Genomic DNA, 22400 nt, shown 5'->3' with positions numbered 1-22400 from the left:
AGAGGCCCGCTTACTGATAGCAGAATAAAGAAAGGTAACTTATATGGTCAACAAAAACCCTATCAAAATCCACACTGGAAATTCAAGAACCCCCGAACCGTCTAACGGTCCGGGGGGAGAACACCAGCCCCCTAGAGCTTCCAGCAAAGGTCAGGATATAGATTTGGAACAAGCTGGACAAAAATACAAAACCAAAACAAATAGCAAAAAGCAAAAGGCAGACTTAGCTGATATAACTGGAACCAGGATCAGTAGACAAGAGCACAGAAGACTAGCTCTGATAACTACGTTGCCAGGCATTGAACTGAAGGTCTAGGGAGCTTATATAGCAACACCCCTAACTAACGACCCAGGTGCGGATAAAAGGAATGACAGAAAAACCAGAGTCAAAAAACTAGTAACCACTAGAGGGAGCAAAAAGCAAATTCACAACAGCGTCCGATCTCAATTCCAGCCAATTCTGCATTGAAAAAGTAAAACAGTGCTCCTTCCCTTCCGAGCTTTCCCGTGCGCTCAAACAGGGGTTTACCCCAACATATGGGGCATCAGCGTACTCGGGACAAATTGTTCAACAACTTTTGGGGGCCAATTTCTCCTGTTACCCTTGGGAAAATAAAAAATGTGGGGCGAAAATATAATTTTTGTGACAAAATATGATTTTTTATTTTAACGGCTCTACATTATAAACTTCTGTGAAGCACTTGGTGGGTCAAAGTTCCTTACGGGGTCTACTTTCCAAAATGGTGTCAATTGTGGGGGGTTTCAATGCTTAGGCACATCAGGAGCTCTCCAAATGCGACATGGCGTCCCATCTCAAGTCCAGTCAATTTGGCATTGAAAAGTCAAATGGCGCTCCTTCCCTTCCAAGCTCTGCCATGCGCTCAAACAGTGGTTTACCCCCACATATTGGGAATCACCATACTCAGGACAAATTGAACAACAACGTTTGTGGTCCAATTTCTTCTGTTACCCTTAGGAAAATAAAAAAATTGGGGCAAAAATATCATTTTTGTGAAAAAATATAATTTTTTATTTTTGCGGCTCTGCATTATAAACTTCTGTGAAGCACTCGGTGGGTCAAAGTGCTCACCACACATCTAGATAAGTTCCTTAGGGGGTCTACTTTCCAAAATGGTGTCACTTCTCGGTGGTTTCAATGTTTAGGCACATTAGGGGCGCTCCAAATGTTACATAGCATCCTATCTCAATTCCAGTCAATTTTGCATTGAAAAATCAAACGGCGCTCCTTCCGTTCCGAGCTCTGCCATGTGCCCATATCAGCATACTCAGGACAAATTGTACAACAACTTTTGGGGTCCAATTTCTCCTGTTACCCTTGGTAAAATAAAACAATTTGGAGCTGAAGTAAATTTTTTGTGCAAAAAAGTTAAATGTCCATTTTTTTAAACATTCGAAAAATTTCTGTGAAACACCTGAAGGGTAAATAAACTTCTTCCATGTGGTTTTGAGGTGTGCAGTTTTCAGAATGGTGTCACACTTGGGTATTTTCTATCATATAGACCCCTCAAAGTGACTTCAAATGTGATGTGGTTCCTAAATAATAATGATGTTGTAAAATTGAGAAGTTGCTGGTCAACTTTTAACCCTTATAACTAGGGTTGAGCGACCTTAACTTTTATAGGATCGGGTCGGGTTTCACGAAACCCGACTTTCTCAAAAGTCGGGTCGAGTGAAATCGGCCGATCCTATAAAAAAGTCAGGGTCGGGGTCGGCCGAAACCCGAAACCCGAAACCCAATGCACTGCAATGGGATACTATGGTTCCCAGGGTCTGAAGGAGAGGATATACTCACCTGTCCGGCGGCCCCTGCAACTTACCGAGGGAACCGGCGGCCTGCTTTGGTTAAAATGAGCGCGTCAAGGGCCTTCCGTGACGTCACGGCTTTGTGATTGGTCGCGACGGCCCATGTGACCGCCACACGACCAATCACAAGCCGCGGACGTCATTCTCAGGTCCTAAATTCCTATAATTCTAAATTCTAGGAATTTAGGACCTGAGAATGACGTCCGCGGCTTGTGATTGGTCGCGTGGCAGTCACATGGGCCGTTGCGACCAATCACAAAGCCGTGACGTCATCTTAAGGTCCTTCACGCGCTGATTCTTAGGAAGGAAGGCTGCCGGAAAGAAGCAGGGCGCGTCCGAGGGTGAGTATATTCCTATCAGGTATATACTCACCCTCGGCTTCTTTCCAGCAGCCTTCCTTCCTAAGAATCAGCGCATGAAGGACCTTAAGATGACGTCACGGCTTTGTGATTGGTCGCGACGGCCCATGTGACCGCCACTGTTGTGGATTCTGTTTTTGGGCTCCCTCTGGTGGTTACAACTGGTACTGGGTGACTTTGGTGGGTTGCGGTCTCTGGTTTTAACCTGTCCATCAGTGGCTGGGTGTTTCCTATTTAACCTGGCTTTCCTGTCATTCCCTTGCCGGCTATCAATGTATCAGTGTGTGTCTCTGTTACCTGCTCCTAGGCCTTCAAGACAAGCTAAGTCTGTATTTCCCTGTTTGATGATTGCTTTCATGTTTTTTAGTCCAGCTTGCAGATATGTAATTCTCTGCTGCTGGTTGCTCTAGTGGGCTGAAATTACCACTCATGTACCATGAGTTGGCACATGAGTTCAAGTAATTTCAGGATGGTATTTTGTAGGGTTTTTCAGCTGACCGCGCAGTTCACCTTTTGTATCCTCTGCTATCTAGCTTAAGCGGGCCTCATTTTGCTGAATCTGTTTTCATAACTACGTTTGTTCCTTCCTCTCATTTCACCGTCATTATATGTGGGAGGCTGCTATCTCTGTGGGAATATTTCTCTGGAGGCAAGTGAGGTCTGTTATTCTTCTGATAGGGGAAGCTAGATCTCCGGCTGGCGCGAGACGTCTAGGGGCCCCCCAGGAACGTCCCCCGGCTACTGTTTGAGTGTTGAGGTTCAGGATCGCGGTCAGCTCAGGTTCCATCACCCTAGAGCTCATCCTGTTTTTGCCCGTGTTATGTTGACAAATTCCCTGCCATTGGGAATCATGACACGCCACGCGACCAGTCACAAGCCGTGACGTCACCGCAGGCCATTCACGCGCTGATTCTTAGGAAGGAAGGCTGCCGGTTAGTACCAGGGTGCGTCAGAGGGTGAGTATATCAATATTTTTTATTTTGATTCTTTATTTTACACTTAAATATGGATTCAGATACCGATTCCCGATATCGCAAACATATCGGAACTCGGTATCGGAATTCCGATACAAGATTCAGAAGATCGCCGACCTCATGGCCGACCCCACACAGGGGTCGGGTCGGGTTTCATGAAACCCGACTTTGCCAAAAGTCGGCGACTTCTGAAAATGGCCGACCCATTTCACTCAACCCTACTTATAACTCCCTAACAAAATAAATTTTGGTTCCAAAATTGTGCTGATGTAAGGTAGACATGTGGGAAATGTTACTTATTAAGTATTTTGTGTGACATATCTCTGTGATTTAAGGGCATAAAAATTCAAAGTTGGAAAATTGTGAAATTTTTGCCAAATTTCCATTTTTTTCACAAATAAACGCAGGTACTATCAAAGAAATTTTTACCACTATCATGAAGTACAATATGTCACAAGAAAACATTGTCAGAATCATCAGGATCCATTGAAGCGTTCCAGAGCTATAACCTCATAAAAGGAAAGTGGTCAGAATTGTAAAAATTGGCACGGTCATTAAAGGGAACCTGTCACCCCCAAAATCGAAGGTGAGCTAAGCCCACCAGCATCAGAGGCTTTTCTACAGCATTCTGGAATGCTGTAGATAAGTCGCCGATGTAACCTGAAAGATGAGAAATAGAGGTTAGATTATACTCACCCAGGGGCGGTCCCGGTACGATGGGCGTCGCGGTCCGGTCCATGGCCTCCCTTCTTCTTACGATGACATCCTCTTCTTGTATTCATGCTGTGGCTCCGGCACAGGTGTACTTTGTCTGCCCTGTTGAGGGCAGAGCAAAGTACTGCAGTGCGCAGGCACAGGGCCTCTCTGACCTTTCCCGGTGCCTGCGTACTGCAGTACTTTGTTCTGCCCTCAATAGGGCAGACAAAATACGCCTGCGCCTGAGCTGCAGCATGACTACAAGTAGAGGACGTCATCGTAAGAAGATGGGAGACCCCGGACAGGACCGCGACACCTATCGGACCCAGACCGCAGCGGGAGCGCCCCTGGGTGAGTATAATCTTATCTCTTTTTCTCATCTTTCAGGATACATCGGGGGCTTATCTACAGCATTCCAGAATGCTGTATATAAGCCACTGATGCTGGTGGGCTTAGCTCACTTTCAATTTTGGGGGTGACAGATTCCTTTTAACGTGAAAACCACCCTTGGGGGTTAAGGGGTTAATGAGCGGTACTACATGACCGCTGAACACAGGAAGAGCTGCAGGCGCCGGAGAAACGGGAACATGCAGAGACACACTGGGAGGAAGTGAGTATGATGTGACAGCTGCTGCTCCCCCTCCTCCACTGCCCCCCTGGGACAATGACTCGAGGATAAGCCGAGAGTGGCACTTTCAGCCTAAAAAAATATGCTGAAAATCTCAGCTTATACTCGAGTAGATACGGTAGTTTAAAAGGAAATCTATCACCAGGCTTTTGCCACTTAACCCATCAGCAGCATGAGGCCGGTTTCACACGTTAGTGCCTCCGGTATGTGTAGTGACGTTTTCTCATGTACCGGAGACATGAACACATGTAGACCCATTCAAATGAATGGGCCTATGCAGATGTCTGCGTGTTTTCACTGACCGTGTGTCTGTGTGCAAAACACGGAGACATATCCATTTTTGGTCGACTGCACGGATAACACGGACCCATACAAGTCAATGGGTACATGTAAACATGTACCTCACACGGATGGCTTCCGTGTATGGTCCGTGTGTGGTCGGTGTGCGTATTTAAAAATATAAGGTTAGCATTCAAACCAATTGTATCAGTAATACACAGGCGTCTAGACATTACTTGGCCCAAACTTTTGAAAAGTCTGGACAGCAGTTTTGGCTGTGAAGTGAAGTTGGAGAATTATCACAGTGGTGGGATCTTTCAACTGTGGTGATTTGTGACTATATTATGGCCCCCCGTGTGGACACAGAAAGGCTCATAAGTCTTGTGGAGCAACATCCCGCACTTTGGGACACTCGATCCGAGGGATACCATGATAGGCTGATGATCGAACGTGCTTGGTTTTGCTATAGCTGAACAGCGCTACCCAAGACCTGGTTGGGCCACATATTCACCAGTAAAACAAGTAAAGTTTGGTAGGTTACCCCATTGATGTTCCTTTTTAAAAAGAATGTTGAAATAATTTTTAACATATGAAAATAGTGGACATTATGCTTCATATCTCTCATGTTGCATGTCTAACCAACACACACATGTATATATTTCTGATTTTCAACTTTGCATGTCAAGGCCAATATCACATATACTTGAGCTTATGACTTGTATATTATTGTATGATCCCTCTGTTAAATATCATAATTAGTCATGAAGCATGCTTGTTCCAATGGGCAAAACCATGCAGTGTGTTTCTGTGACATAAAATTAGTGCTGTTTGGTAGCTTGATGTCTTTACAAACTTTTTAGCATTTTTTTATTTAAAAAAATTACATTGATAAGTCAAGGGTTACTTTTCTGCCATGTGGACAAACTAAATATTTGTTAAAAGCTTCCATGGAGTAACAAAAGTGGTATATCATGTGTTCAAGTCTGTACTGTATTCATGCATAGCTCTACAGATGTCTCACATTTGTTGGTCTTAAGCCTAACTATGCTAGTATTTGTTTTTAATTTTTAAATCACTGATTAATTTTGGCACCGAAAGTGTGCCTGATACTGGTAAATGTTAACATTTTAAATGGAGAAATTTTTAACAAGTAAGGATCATCATGTGCTGCCGGATATGATAAATCCGCCATATACACATTATTCAAAAATGGTAGCCCCTTGGAATGTATGTGTTTCAAATTTTGGGCTGGCCACAACACTGTTGGTTGGCTGACTGTGCTAAACCCAATGCTTCGACTTCATTATTAACACCACGCAAGGCCATCTACATATGGCTGCTGGGCATTTTTATTTGTGGGAATGTTTGTGTTTTACACAGCCAAAGTCGTGCAGGCTATGTTGTTAGAATGGGATTTTAAAACTTGTCATGGTGTCAAGATATGAAATTGTTGTCTCACAGCATGGCTTAAAGTGGCCACACACTTCTTAGTCTTAATGGCAAGCACAAAAAAAAGTTGATTCTTACATTTGCTGTGACCAGGCATCATGATCCTTACAAAATAAGTTCTGAAATGTAACATAGCTTAAGCTATTGTGCTGTTCTTTAAATAAGCTTTTAAATTTTTGCTTTATGTGACTTATTTTGTGTTTTCACACTTTCTCGACAGTGGATTTGGTTAAATGGCGATGGCGCTCAGCGAGTGACCAGTATAGGCGGGAATTTAATCCCCTCCTCTCCACGTCAGGTGCTTGCAAAAAGCGGCCATATGTCTACAACCTCAACTTAGCCTTTCTACGCCCAATCATGGAGCTCAATCCGTAAGTGACTCAATATGTTTTACATAGCATATTAACATTACAACACTGTATTTTTAGAAAAGTAAATTTAGATAATAATAAAGAAAAGGACATACATTCGCTGAACAATAGTTATGTTATCTAAATGTTTAAATTTTGCTTAAGGCATACACACATGTATATGTAAATGTTGAAAAAATAACCAAATTTTACTAGTTTGGTGGTGTAAGCTTTTCCGAAAAAGAAAAATTAATGAGACAATGTGGTTTCTCCTAGGACTGATGACAACCTGGAGGATTCTGATGATTCGCCAAACTAGCCAGATCAGTACCATGTACCTCTGCAACTGAGACTGAACCCCCAGTGGACCCGACTTCAACAACACAGGCTGAACAGGTGTCTGATGCTGATGAACCCTCCACTGATGCTGGTCAGGGAAGCACCAAACAAACAGGACCAACAACATCCCAAGCAGCAGCCCCAGCACCACAGGTATCAGCAACATCAAATATACCTTGCTATCTTGCACATACTGTCCAAGATAGATGAACCATGCGACATGACGACCCACGTATGTTACCTGAGCTCATTGATGCGCGAGTATTAGCCATCATGAATTCTCTGACACCTGAAAATTCTGTTGAAAGGTTTTGTTGGTCCCTCTCTCCCTGCCTAGCAAAAGTTCCTGAGGAACGGCAGGAACGGGTATGGACTGCAATATTGAGTCTCCTTGATGCAAGCCTGGGAGAGCAGGAACCAAACCAGGTTCTATTGCCCATTGAACAATGGCGATCAGGCCACCATCAAATACAATATCACTAAACTTCCATATTACACCATGCTCATGAAAATATGAAGAGATCCCGAATAATAAAAATTAACTTTTATTTAATGATATATTAAAAAAGGTAAAAGGGTAAAAACCACATGACAGTGGAATTTTGAATACGGGATATATTAGACATAAAGATGCAAATGACTGACCGTTACGGTACAATGCTACCATGTGCAGTGGAAATCTCTAAATAAAGCGGTCCAGATTAAAGTCTAATACAAATAATAGCATCAGTATCCCCACAAACCATCCACCATTCCTATTACTCCACAGTGAATATGATTTACCTGTGTCAAAAGTGCTATGTGCTCACTCGGCTCTGTGCTTGTTCGGCGTCCACTCACCCCGACGTACATTTTGCCGCCAGCTTCTTCCGGGGGTGCCCTCTTCTGTGCCTTTTTTACCCTTTTACCTTTTTTAATATATCATTAAATGAAAGTTAATTTTTATTGTTCAAGATCTCTTCATATTTTCATGAACATGGTGTAATATGGAAGTTTAGTGATATTGTATGTGGAAGTGCCCAGTTGAATAATTTGGACATTTTTTGGTTGACCACCATCAAATACAGTTGCCATCAGATACCAACATCACACATGATCAAAATGTTGATACACTATCTTCAGGGTCCAAACCTATACCACCAGCACAACCATATCAGCACATGCCTGCACCATCTTCTGTGCCTCAACCTCCTAGCTCCACATATCCATATCAACAAATGTCTAGTTCTTTTTATGGACCTCAAGCTACTGCCTCCAGACATCCTCATGCCCAAATGTCTAGTGCTTTTTTGGTTCCTCCTGCCCCTGGCTCAAGTCATCATTATGGGCAAAGGTCTGTGCCTTCGTCTGTGCCTTCGTCTGTTCCTCCAGCCCCTGCCTATAGCCATCATTATGGCCAAATGTCTGCTCCTAGCAGTACCTACAGCCAACAATATGGTAACATCTCTTCCATCATGTCTGTTGGGGATAGTAGTGGTGGTCCCTTCCATCATCCACAGCCCTACACTTTGCCTTCAAGGCAGCAGAAACCTGTGTTGAGCCACTTAGGTACGCACACCCTTCTGCCAAGAGGTGATAATATTACACAATCATATCTCAGCCATGGCTAGGTGACTCAGAAAGTAGTTTACATCATCAATAAACTGTACCTTTTTGGGTGACTCTTTTCAAACCCAACCTTATTCACCATCTCCATCTGTTACCACTTCAATGTTGACATCCACACCTCGTCAAACACCCACACTCCAGGCCCTATGCATACAGGGCAAATGGCCACACACTCATCCAGCACAGAACATGGAAGTGGCGAAAATACCACCGACAAATCTTTCTCTAGTAATGTTACCATGACATACAGTATGTATTCATTAACCAAGGTTATGGTATATTTTTAGTTCTAAGCTTGGTTATTTTTTTCTACAATTTGGTTAGGGACTCGCAGGACATTGAGGACCCTTGATGTGGGAGTGAGCTTACATTTGATGTGGGTAACTGATACATGCCCTTCTCAAAGGCTTATTGTTACCCATAGCAAATAACTAATACTTCATTATAATGTTTTTATTTTATTAAAGCAAAATATTACATGTGTTAAAGTATGTATTTGTTACGTCAATGTTTGGCTTTCAGAAAATAACTAAGACCCTGAATCATTCTGTTTTTGAACGAGAGTGAGACACCTCTGGATCAGCTTGGTCACACATACTGACCTCGAAGCATCAAATTAATTTGGCATTTCCCCACAGTCCATATTTCAATGCAGTTGAGGCAGTGAGGGGCCACAGCTTCAATTATGTCAACACTAGTAAGTGAATGTGCGCGCGCCACCAGCATCTCATTTCCCAGTATTTAACAGCTGGGACGGTCGCATCTTTGCACTGTCCGGGTTAATAACTGTGTATGGTATCTTCCCTGAGAAGATAAGAACGCAAATCTTCAAGTATGTAGTCAAATCTGCTAATGGAGAGATGACAGAAGGCTATTAGCTTCAACGGTTATTTGCGAAGTTCATGATACAATTTGTCAAAATGGACATAACCCCCACGTAGCAAAAGTATAGGGTGAACCCATAGCCTTTTTTTCTTCCATCGGTCCTCAACAAGCATATGTTGCTGAACCCCAAAGCGACATGACACAAGCCATGCCAACTACAACAATGCCTCATTGGAAATAGACATATTTGTTACGCCAAAGGAGTCATAACACACAACCCTCAGATTATATGACATTGGACTACCCTTTTTTAGGCCGCCTATAATCCCTAATCAGTAATGGCTCACACATTTGACATTTCTAACCCTTTAATTTATGAATTAACCCTTCCTTAGGACTTAGAAACCTTTGAGTGTGATAGGTTTTCACATGGATAGCACACGGACAGCACACGTATGCTAAACACGGACATCACACGGATGTACCATGTGAGCACACGGACACGGATAACTCTGGTACCGGAATTATCTGGACGTGTGAAACCAGCCTGATGGAGGATCAGAGATTCTGATTCCAGTGATGTCTCACTTATTGGGCTGCTTGCTGTAGTTTTGATAGAATTCATGTTCAATGTTCAGTGTCAGTGTTGTAGGTGGGGTTGCACAGAACTCAGCATTCGGAGAACTGCTACATCTGCACCAGATAAAACAGGGATTGTAGCGACCAGTAAAGTAAGTGACGCATCTCTAGAATCAGCGTTTCTGCACCTTCATCATTCTGATTTCAGATGGGAGCAAAAACCTAGTGATAGATTCACTTTTGGGGGCATATTCAGACAGATTCAGAATAAACTTTTTGTGAATTGTTCATCTGTAATGAACGAACAGTATTTTAACACCCATGAAACTATCTCCACTGATTCTAGAACACCTCTACCTACTACCCTAGTATCTTTCTTTTTTTTCTTGTACAAAACAAGTAATAAATCTTGAAAAATTGCATATGTCTGTTGTTATTTCGTTATCTAATACACAAACTGCCTTTAAAATGATTCATTTTGGAATTGTTGAGATTTACTTTTGTGGGAATTTTCTTTTAAACCCTGACCTGGTATACAGAATATTATCTAACAGTACTATCTAGCTGTATAGTATTAAATGTGCAGTATATATATATAAACATTAAATAAGTAAAATCTATAGTACCTATTTGTTGACCTTCATTCATGAGGTTGATATGCACCGCACAATTCTCTAAAACAATTAGCTCATGTTTAGCACTGGCAGTGACCTTTTTATACAGCAGTTAGGGACTCATATGGTTAACCCACAACTAGCAATAGATACACCGTATCACCTCTCTTCCACTACTGGTTACAAACCTACTTTCTTTCCATATCACAAATGTCTACGTTCTGGAAATCCAACCCTCGGCCTCTTATCTTCTACGTTTTCCAACCATTACTCTTCCATCACCCTTACGTCTCTGCTCAGATTAGGACTTTCCCTGATAAACGCCTCCTATCTTGGCCAATTATTCACTTATGCCGGTGAGCCAAAAGGCTAGAGGAATCAGTAGTTCTATCGGAGCAGGAGAAGCCAGCTGCAATACATTTCTACTACACCAAACTGAATATTTAAACGCTGCAATATCTCAAGCCATTAACTAATATTTCCTTTGCTTGCTGAAGTGTTTCAAACTTTCCCCCTCCTTAAGAAACAAGATTATGTGTTAAACCGAGCATTGGCTTCAATTTTACGTCTCAAGGTGTTGAGACCTGGATTTGATTGCATTGATTTGAGAGGGTACAGAGGCAATGAGAGCTGTTACTGATGTCCATCGCTAATCGTGTGTTCTGAATATGAACTAAATAAGATGACGTGATGCACAGAAGTGCAGTACAAAGTATCTGCAAACTCTCATCAAGTTTCACCTGTCTGGCCACTCCAATGTGAAGTAGCCTTAACGCCTGTTTAACATGTCCGTTTTTTTACGGTACCGGAGATGTCAGTTTCCGTATGTGCAATACTTGTTGCACACTTGTGGCAACCATGTGCCGCATCAGTACCACACGCACAGGCGCCAGGGAAGCAGCAGTACAGTAAGCGCTGTTCCCCAGGTGTCGGGTGCTGAAGATAGCTCTCATCATTCTCATGATCATAGTTGTATTCAAGTGAGAACAATGACAGCAGGCCATGGCTTTTTGGACTATTACCCCCATCAGCCTACACCTACACCTTGCCACCACCTCCTCCTGCATTCAAAACATTCACATTTTCCACTTTATTTATTTTTTTCACATATCCACCCCATATGAATATACCTTTATAGTTGTACACCAGGAATAGTCTCACTGTTATGCCACCCAATTATCCATTTTGCAGTCAAAAATCATCTGCTAGTCATTTGTTTTCGCACAGCAGTGTAATATTGCTTGGCAGCAAAGCCATAGTCTGGTATACCATAGCATGCTGGCACATGTGGTGCAGTCATGTCTATATGAGCACAGCAGGTGCTGATTGGTGACTGTGATAATGATGCATACAGCTCTGCCTGACTTTCAATTGTAAGGCCGAAGCCTGTAATGGACAGTTACCAGATACCACTCAGTTGGCCCGGTCCCCCTAATCCATAAATTTGGATCTCGCCCCTTCCGGATAGCAGGGTCCTTTAGAAGTTGCTATTTTTTTTTGCATCATCCATAGTTAGACAAAGGTTTATCATATGGATGCCTTAATTTCTTGCCTAAAAATGATGTGATGCTGACTCACAGTTGTGGCTGGGTTATACTTAAAGGGGTTTTTCATTTTTAGAAAACTTTATGCCATATTTTGTGACAGTTATAAAAACAATCAAACTGGCTATTACTCCCCCCCCCCTCCCCCGGTCCAGTACTGGCTCTTTGTGCTTTCTATAGATTCTATTGTTTGGCTGCAGTGGTGATATCACGTTGACTGCACTGCAGCCAATCACTGAGCTTAGAGGCTCTGCCAGTGTAGTCGGCATGAGCAGCTGAGCTCAGTGGTTGAGGTGACATCACTGCTGCAGCCAAACAAGGAATCAGGGCTCTTCCTGGACCCAAGAAGTGTAAGTAATGCTCAGTTTGTTTCTAGATAACTATTGCAGCAAATGGCATGAAAGTTTTTGTTTTTTTTTTAATAAGAGGACCAACCCTTTAAAAAGAGGCAAACCTTCACTTCGTTGCCCTGGCCAAGGTACAAGCCTAAGTATGAACTAATAAATATGCATAGCATCTTTCTGGGAACGCTCATTGTCATAGGAAGTATATTAGGGATGCCAAAGATGTTTGGAACTGTTGGGCTAATTACATGGATTACATTTTTATTAAATGTCACTTAATGCTGGAAAGAATTGAAATAATTTCCACTGAATGTCTTACCACACCTATACCTAGAAGAGGCAGGTAATTACATGACTCTCATTAACATTTAATAAAGCTTTGTAAACATGTACCAATAAATGATTTCATATTTCACACTAATGGAAATACCTTCAAAAGTATATTCACACGGAGCAGATGCGTTGCTGAATTATGTGCACCGAAAATTAATTCCATTCATGTAAAGAGTGTGTCCGACAAATAATTATTAATTTACTCTATTAGGTTAGCCACAGATGTAATTTTACTGCGATCATTTGCAAAATGCTTGTTTGTCTATATATTGCTGTTACATAAGGTATTTGTTATAATTCCCTATTGTATTATTTTATTTCCCTCTCAGTACAAAACCCTATTGTCTCTTGGATGGTGATGTGCTCCTTTAACTATTATGTCGGATACAGTGGCTCTTGGTGTAACAGTGGTATACCAACAGAGAAATGGCGGGAAAAACGTAGATATACACAGGGCAGTTCAAAATAACTTTACTCACCAGGAGGCAATGAGCTTGATGGGTACATCAGGCAACAACCTGAATAGTGGTGGATCATAAACATCAAAGGGGGGCTTTGCCTAGCTCACACAGCCTGCTCGCAGTCTCCTAGTTCTTCTTTTAGCCCCTACTATGGCCCTCAGTCTATAGCGATCCTCTGTCTGGCATCTTGCACACTCCTGTGGCTACTCATGCTGTGTTTATTACCTGAAAATAAGCCAGGGTCTTATATTATTTTTAGGTCCTAAAAATGAGCAAGGCTTATTTTCAGGGGCTGTCTTATATTTTTCCATGAACAACAATCCACATTTATTCTATCACAAAATATCAACATTAATTCAAATATAATGGTGTCATTCTGGAGCATCATCATAATTCTCCAAAACCTGAATTCCATCATGAATTTCTTAAGATCCTACAGTATTTGCTTTTCCCATACACAGCAATGTACATTAAACTGGTATTCATGAACACAAGTTTACAATTATTCAAGCACAGTCCTGTCATCATCTTGTGTAACATCACCAGAACTATATATATATATATACTGTACATATATATATATATATATATATATATATATATATATATATATATATATATACTGTATATACCAAGAAAAGAAGAATCAGTTAAATAGTATCCTGGCAGTAGCCGTATTAATATACAGTGCATGTAAAAAAGTGAAATAGATCTATGGTATTCACCAATGAGGTATACTGTAGTTACAAATAAATTATAAAGTACTCTTTTTTTTAAACCTTTTCTGATGTTTAACCCCTTCACGACATGCGCTGTACATGGACGACTCATGTTGGGTCTCCCCCTTTAATGTGGGCTCCAGCACTAAGCCCACATCTTTCCCAGCACATGAACAGCTGACATGCGCCCCTAATAGCCACGGGTGGAATCGCGATCCACCCGCAGCTGTTAACCTGTTAAATGCCAGTGTCAAACTTTGACAACAGCATTTAAAATAATCGCGACTGAAGCACGTCACTAATCCCTCCCATCGGCGCCCGTGTCTCATGACGAGTCACCGATAGGTTGACATGACGACCTATAGTTTGCAGCAGACCCCTGAGATTGTCATTGCCGCATTGCTATGAGTGCCGCCTAGCAGTCGGCACTCATAGCAAATGAGCAATTCTGATACACAGAGCAGGGCTGATCAGATGATCGCAGCTTCTAGTATCCCATAGAGACTATTGTCGCAAGAGAAGTTTAAATCACCCCCTCTCACTCCATTCAAAATAAAACAATTGAAAATAAATACAAAATACACATATTTGGTATCTCCATGTTCAGAAAAGAATTAATCCGATTGGTAATCAGAGGAACAAGAAAAAAAAAATTAAAACGCCAGAATTATGTTTTTTTGGTCCCACAACATTGCATTAAAATACAAAAAGCGGGGAATAAAAAGATCGTATCTACATCAAAATGGTATCAATAAAAATGTCAAATTGGCACGCAAAAAGTAAGTAGTCAATGGAGACATATGGGTCTCGGAAAATGACACTATTTTTTTTTTTGTAACAAATTTTGGATGTTTATTCACCACTTTTCACCAGGTTAGTTTTAGCATTTGGTGAACAGTGTGAAAAAAAAAAAAACAATTTTGGAATTTCACTTTTTTTTTGCAATTTCATCTCACTTGGAATCTTTTTCCTGTTTTCCTGTACACTGTATGGTATCGTTCAAGAATTCAACTCATTCTGCAAAAAACAATCCATCACATGGCCATATTGACGGAAAAATGAAAAAGTTATGGCTCTGGGAAGAAGGGGAACGAAATACAGGAATGCAAAAATGAAAATGGGCTACGTCATGAAGGGGTCAATGCAAGTACGGTAATAAAGATACCCTTTATTATTTATTTATGGATATACCTCATTTGATGAATACTCCACTCAGGGTTATTACAGTAATTTTTATGTTCATACCTTTCCCTATTTATTTTCTGTATGTGGGGCAGTACAGCAAAACCTGAGAGTTTATATTAAAATGTAACTTTTACTAGGTCACTAAAATAAAAAAGAAGCGCTGCCTATAAAAGAGAAGAGGCTCCAACTAGGGTATAAGTGGGGGCCCACCCTTTTATGATAAAATTCAGGAGTCAAAAAATAGTTAAAATCCTCATCCATTATCAACTAGTGATATTCAGAATCAGAAAAAACACTCAAGGCATGGTAACACGGATAACAGCGAGACATCTAACCAGACACTTCAATAGGTTTTGATGGCAATCTCAAATCGTTGCCGGACACAAAGGTATCTAGCTAATTATGGCAGGATATAGGCATAGGTATAGAATACCCATTTCAGAACATGAATGATAGACGTGAGTAAACAGTACAGATGACCATAGTGCCTGCTTGGACGGGCATCCTATAAACAGTTTATGGCATGTAATACAACCAAGCGATTAAATAAATAGGAAGGTCCTCACCCAATTGATGTTCATTCATGTAAGGAAAAGCGATATCAATTCTGGTAAGAATCCATCCAGGAGATATGGGATACAGTATGGCCCTAAATATCCCTATAGGGACACAACTATTCCTAATAAGGAGGCTCTGCACCCCCCGGTGTGCACCCGGTGTGCTTCTTCCCCCGATGTACTCTTCAGGGGACCTGTAGCAAAAGTAGGGTCTCTCTCTACATTAATTAGTGCAGGGTAAAGTGGGTCCCTCCCCTCTCTGTCTAATCCTTTAGGTTCCAGGGCCTCCACATTATGCCAAAGGTCATATGCCCTAGTTGGAGCCCTTTTTTCCTATTTTAAACTGCAATTATCTTTCATTTAAGTGACCTAGTAAAAGTTACATTTTAATATTAACTCTCACGTTTTGCTGTATTGTACTTGACTTTATAAGGTTCTATGAATTTTGAGGTGGCTAAATATATACAGTATTTACAGTATATTTTAATTTCAAGTTTTAAATTTATTATATCTATCTACTCTTTACCTCCAAAACTAAGCAGACACCCCCAAATGAATATCACTTACAAGATCCTAAACAATAGAATTGGCAAGTGAATAGGCTCTCACATACAAATCTGCATTGCTGTCAGGTCTCCCTGCATTCCACACCAGTTGGCTCCCCCTGCTGGCTGGAGGCAGCATTGCTCCCGCAGAGATAGGCCTCTTTCAGTTGTCAGTGTTTCCAGTACTTGTAGTGACAGTTTTCCCACGTACCGGAGACACTGACACACATAGACCCATTCAAGTGAATGGGTCTGTGCACATGTCAGTGTGTTTCCATGAACCATGTGTCCGTGGACAAAACACACTGACATGTCCATTTTTTAAAAGCAGCACAGGCAGCAAAGGGTCCCGCACACAAGCACAAAGATGACACATAGGGTGATCATCCATGTGACATGCACCGGCGCATTGGAAGCAGCGGTACAGTACATATCTCATGGGGATCTGAGTGAACTCACTGAGCTGAAATGCGGTGAACTCAGTGCCTTTTTCCCATAGTGGTGAGGTCACCGTAGTTCAGCCTGGCTGGGAATGCAGCCTCACTGAACAGCGGTAATCTCGATGATGTCACCGCTGGTCACTGATGCTGCGCTTCTAGCAGCTCATTCACAAGTGGTTCTTAGCCTGGACAGTCCAATCTTGACACCGTCCAGGTTGAAGACTATTTATCCCCAGACATGGATAATGGCATGGGACAGAATGACGGACAGGTGAGGAATATTGTTTTTTTTTGTTTTATTTTATTACAGGAGACAAGGGATTCAATGGAATGGGGGTTAGGTGAGTATAACTGTGTTGGTCATTTTTAAATAAAAATGGAAAAGTGTGCTTTGTTTAATTTCAATTAAAGGACTTTACACTTGCTGTGCCTTTATTTATCATATAACTATAAAATTAGTAATGGATAGGTGTCTAATAGACACCTCTTCATTAGTAAGCCGTGCACTTGATGTCACCAGACAATACAAAGGTGACATCAACCCCACAAATATGAATCCCACTTGCTACCACTACAGGGCAAGTATGAAGAGCCGGACAATACGCCAGTATTGGCGCATCTAATAGATGTGCTTTTCTGGGGCGGCTGTGGGCTGCTGTTTTTAAGCTGGGGGGTCAATATTCATGGCCCCTTACCAGCTTGAGATTACCAGTCTGCAGCTGTTAGCTTTAGCTTGACTGTTTGTCAAAATGGGGGGGACAGCTGAAGTTGACAGCAGAGGGATGACAGCCTGCAGCTGTTTGTTTTGCCTGGCTGGTTATCAAAAATACCAGGGTACCCACATTGTGTTTTTTCATTTATTTATAGCACAGGCACCAGCTCGGTTAATGAATACTCCCATCAATCACCGCATGCTCTCACTGCAGAAGGTGTAGGCTGATGGGAGTAATAGGCCCCTCAGCCGCCCACTGCTGTCACTTTTAATGGTTGAATATAATTCTCATCATTCTCCCCTGCTTGCGCTGATCGCCAGCATAGCAGAAGAGAATGATGAGAGCCGTCTTCAGCACCTGGCACCGGGGAAGAGTGCTAACTGTACCACTGCTTCCCTGATGCCAATGTACATGGTACTGATGTGGCACACAGGTGTCATGGGGTTGCCACACGTGTGCCACAAGTATTACACACACAGACATGGATATCTCTGGTACCGATTTTTCCGGTACCAGAAAAATCAGGATGTGTGAAACCGGCCTAAGTGAGAACGGAGTAATACTGGGACTCAATGTGTGGGAGTAAGAGCGGAGTGATACTGGAACCTGATCTGTTGTGTGTGAGCTGCAGTGGAATGTAGCTGGAATGATGAGGAATCTGACAGCAATGCAGATTTCTGTGCGAGAGCCCATCCATCATTGACACTTGCCAGCCGCAATTGTTTAGGGTCTGGTGAGTGCGATTTTTTGGGGTGTCTGCTTTCTTTAAGTGTCCTGCCATATTCAGTAACATTTTTAGCTGCCTAGACACTTCCTTATTGAACTGGAACTAGGGCTTATTTTTGGAGTAGGGCTTATATTTCAAGCCTACTGCAAAAAAAGCCGAAAAATAGTGCTTATTTTTGAATAAACAGGGTTGTTAGACTGTGTCAGTCCCTCACATTCACTTGTTTGGTAGTCACACTCCTATAGACCTAAATAGGTCATTGGAGTAGTGGTCACACATGTACTCTGCCACACTACTGACATAAGGGACTTTGGACTCATGTTTTCGTGATGTATGGAGGTCCCAATATTGATATTTGTTCCATGGCATGGGAAAACCTATTCAACTGTAAAAGACCACTGAATAAAAGAGAGTTACAATATCCTGAAAAAAATAAAATAAATTGCCCTAGGACTTCTAGAAGAACAATATCTCCTGCACAGTTAGGAGGTCTCATGTAGAGGTGAAAGGACTAAGGCCGCAGTCAAACTTGTGAGTACAATGCGAGAAACTTGTGCAAGTCTCTCCCATCAATACCTGGCATTGCTGCCGGCACTCGGGACCAGAGTGTGAGGCTGCATGGATTTCTATGAAGCTGAACTCTCCAGTCCTGAATGCCGGCCGCAGTGTCGGGTATTGATGCGAGTTTCTTGCATTGCAGTTGCAAGTGTGACCCCGGCCTTACACTGTCCCACGCAACACACATCCTCTATAGATGGTGGTGCCAAGCAATGAAAGCATAGCCCAACTGTAGGGCAAAGATTGGAGAGATTTGTAATACTTACTACTCAGTAAAAACAATGCTTTACTTAAAGGGAACCTGTCACCCCGTTTTTTCCATATGAGATAAAAATACTGTTAAATAGGGCCTGAGCTGTGCATTACAATAGTGTATTTTGTGGACCCCGATTTCCCACCTATGCTGCCGAAATACGTTACCAAAGTAGTTGTTTTCACCTGTCAATCAGGCTGGTCTGGTCAGATGGGTGTGGTGTCTTCCCCCAGATCTTGCTTAGTTTTCCGTTGGTGGCGTAGTGGTGTGCGCATGCCCAAGTCCAGAATCCACTGCACAGGGGAGGGAAAAGAGCACAATCTGCGCTATTCCCCTGGTGATCGGTGGGGCAGCCATCTTCCTGTGGCCGCGCGTGCGCAGATCGAGCGCTCTGCTGCCCGGGGCTTCAGGAAAATGGCCGCGGGATGCCGCACGTGCGCAGATGGAGATCGCGGCGGCCATTTTCCTGAAGCAGAGTTCGCATCTCTCCCATAGTGCTCTTATGGTCAGCAGTGCCCTCTCTCTTTCTTTTGTAGAGTGTCATGTCCTATGATCACCAGGGTTATCTCTCTCTCATCTATAGAGTGTAAGCTCTTATGATTAACAGGATCTTTTCTCTCCTGAAGAGTGTGAGCTTTAATGGTCAGCAGGGTTCTCTCTGCCTAGATACATTTAGGTTACCTAGGGCATTTGTGGGCAAACTGTTAGAACACAGTAGCTATTTGGTAAATATACATAATTGCCTTCTGCAGGGAGAAGAAGGTATTATATGTGTGGTTGGCTTTTATTGTTGATTATTTGCAATGATATATTAAGGAGGTTCTGCTGGCACAATTAATAGAGTACACTACATAATATGACATGATATAAAAAAAAAGCACCAGAATAGTTTCACTCCAGCAACAAACATTACAGTTGACAATTGATACAATTCAGACTAGCCTTTGCCAATACCATACTCTTTAGTCAACCAGCAGATGATGATATTTATTATTACAGAGAATGCATTTACATAGCTCTAAGGTCCAACAGTAGTGTGTCTACACCACTCCAGATGATGCTTGGTGCTGTGCATTGTGATGCCGGTGTTCAATTTTTCAGAAACCTTACCCATTTACACTACATAAATTCCACTTATTAAGTATGACTATGCTTTTGTTACTTATCAAAATGTTAATAACAAAAATATTTGGAAAAGAAACCTTACCCATGACAAATGGATTTATGCTAACAATGTGTTTTCAGAAACTTCTTGAGACTCCACTGATTATGCAACCAGCAACCTGTGTCTTTTTGGGTCTGCCTTCCTGCTTCAGCATTTTGCAGCCTGATTCTTGACCAACAGTTCCCAACCTGATTTGATTATATTCATAGATATTTCTATCTGGTTGTTCTTTTCATTTGGCCAGCTCTAATAGAGCTGACATTTTTGTCAAACTGACTTGTTGACATGCCTTATTGTGTTAAACATATTTCATACTGTATACACATAGTATAATGTATTATATTTTAAAAGTTAAAGGGGTTGTCTTGTACTTTATATATACTTTATATTGCTAGCCTGTCCTTGAGATAGGTCATCAATATCTGATCGGTTGGGATGTGATCGTCGCCAAACTCACGTTCAACTGTTCTCAATGATGTCTTCTCTCATTCCAGGTCTTGTACTGCCGTCGTGAAAACCAGCGCCTGTGAACTTAGGTAACCTTACTGACATCACCTAGGTGCACAGCAGCCAGGTCTCGCTGAGTACATCATGAGTCGCAGCAGTGCCTGCTGCTTCAGTGTATGGAGCTTTGTTCTCTGACCCTCCGAAGCTCCATACACTGGATGAAGAAGATGGAGATCATCATAGGACCTCCACTTGGATTATGGCAGATGTGTGTATTAGTATTTTTTTTTTTAATAAATAGGTGAATGAGGAAAATTGTCGGGAGTGATTTTTTCAAATAAAGGACTTTTGTGTGTGTGTTTATTTCTTTTGACTACAGGGTTAGTAATGGAATATCTGACAGATACATCTCCATTACTTACCCCTGGGCTTGATGTTAATGATGACATTACACAGCTGACATCAACCCTTAAACAGTTACCCTGATTGCCACTACACAAGGGCAATCAAGAAGAGTCAAGGCTAAGCACCAGAATTGACACATTTAGTTGATGCACCATTTCTAGGGTGGTTGAGAGCTAGTTTTATTAGGTTGGGACGGGACCAATGTCCATGGCCCTTTTCAGTCTATTAATATCAGCCCGCAGCTGTCTTCTTTGCCTTAGTTGGTTATTGAAAATAGAGTGGACCTCAAGTCAGTTTTTTAGGATCCTCCCATTTTAATAACCAGCAAATGTAAAGCAGTCAGCTGGGGGCTGATATTAACAGGCTGGAAGGTCCATGAATACTGACACCTTCTCAGCATAAGACCAGCTAAAAGCTGTCTGCTTTCCCCTGGCTGCTTATTAAAAACAGAGGGGACCCCATTTTTAATTAATTAATTGAATCATTTATTAACAAGTACAGTAAAATACACACACATGGCACTGCCCCACTACTCCACTTGTACATCCGCCTCCTGATTCAAGGTATTATAATTTTTGTATTCTGTTTTTTTAAGTCATTTGCCTATCCACATTTGTTTGCAGGGCAATTGTCCTGCTGATCTTAACCCCATTTTGTTTAATTTTGCAGTCCCCTAGCCCTTACTATGACCTTTGTACAGCCATATTACAGTACCAAAGTACGGGTCCCCCTTGATTTATATGGGGTTCGGGTCCGAAGTCAAGTTCTTTGGACTTCCACGGGCCCGATCATCACTACATCTGATGGAGACAAACTTATTTTGTGTTGCACTGCTAGGAAGCCACAGAACCAGATAGTATAACCATGATAGTATGGCAATTAGACTAATGAAAGTATATCTCTGCAGATGAAAATATAATCTGTCACAAAATCAATGTTCGCAATTTGGGTCTACCAATGAAAAACAGTACACAATGTATCATGAGGCACAATTTATCTCTTATAATATAGTAAAGCTTAGGAATCAGCCAGAGGCATAACTTGAAGCTCCTAGAAAATAATGAAAAATCTGTAAAAGGAATAGAGACGAAACATGTAACATATATAATAGTAGCGTCGCTTTATGTGCCAAAGGTCACTTCAAGCACCAGGGCCCCCTGGCCACCTTTGCCCCCCTCCCCCCCTTTATATCTACACCCCTGGAATCATCTTAAAGGTTAACAGTATTTGTTTGTCTGCTAAAAGATTTACAACACAATTACATTTTTTAAGTTTGAAACCTGCCCTTCTATCTCAGACAAGTTGTTTGATGCTACAAAAGTAAAACTTTTCTCCATTTTAATTGGCCACATTACCAGCATTTTTCATTGTGTCCTTCTAGAAAAAAATGGCCTAAAGAATTGGACTTTTAAGTAGCTCTTGAAGAGACTTTCAATGGACCTATGAATTACATCTGAGATTTAAAATGCTACCTCTTATT

Source organism: Ranitomeya variabilis, chromosome 3 (genome assembly GCF_051348905.1).
Source record: "Ranitomeya variabilis isolate aRanVar5 chromosome 3, aRanVar5.hap1, whole genome shotgun sequence".
NCBI lineage: Eukaryota > Metazoa > Chordata > Amphibia > Anura > Dendrobatidae > Ranitomeya > Ranitomeya variabilis.
This window is presented reverse-complemented; position numbering follows the sequence as displayed.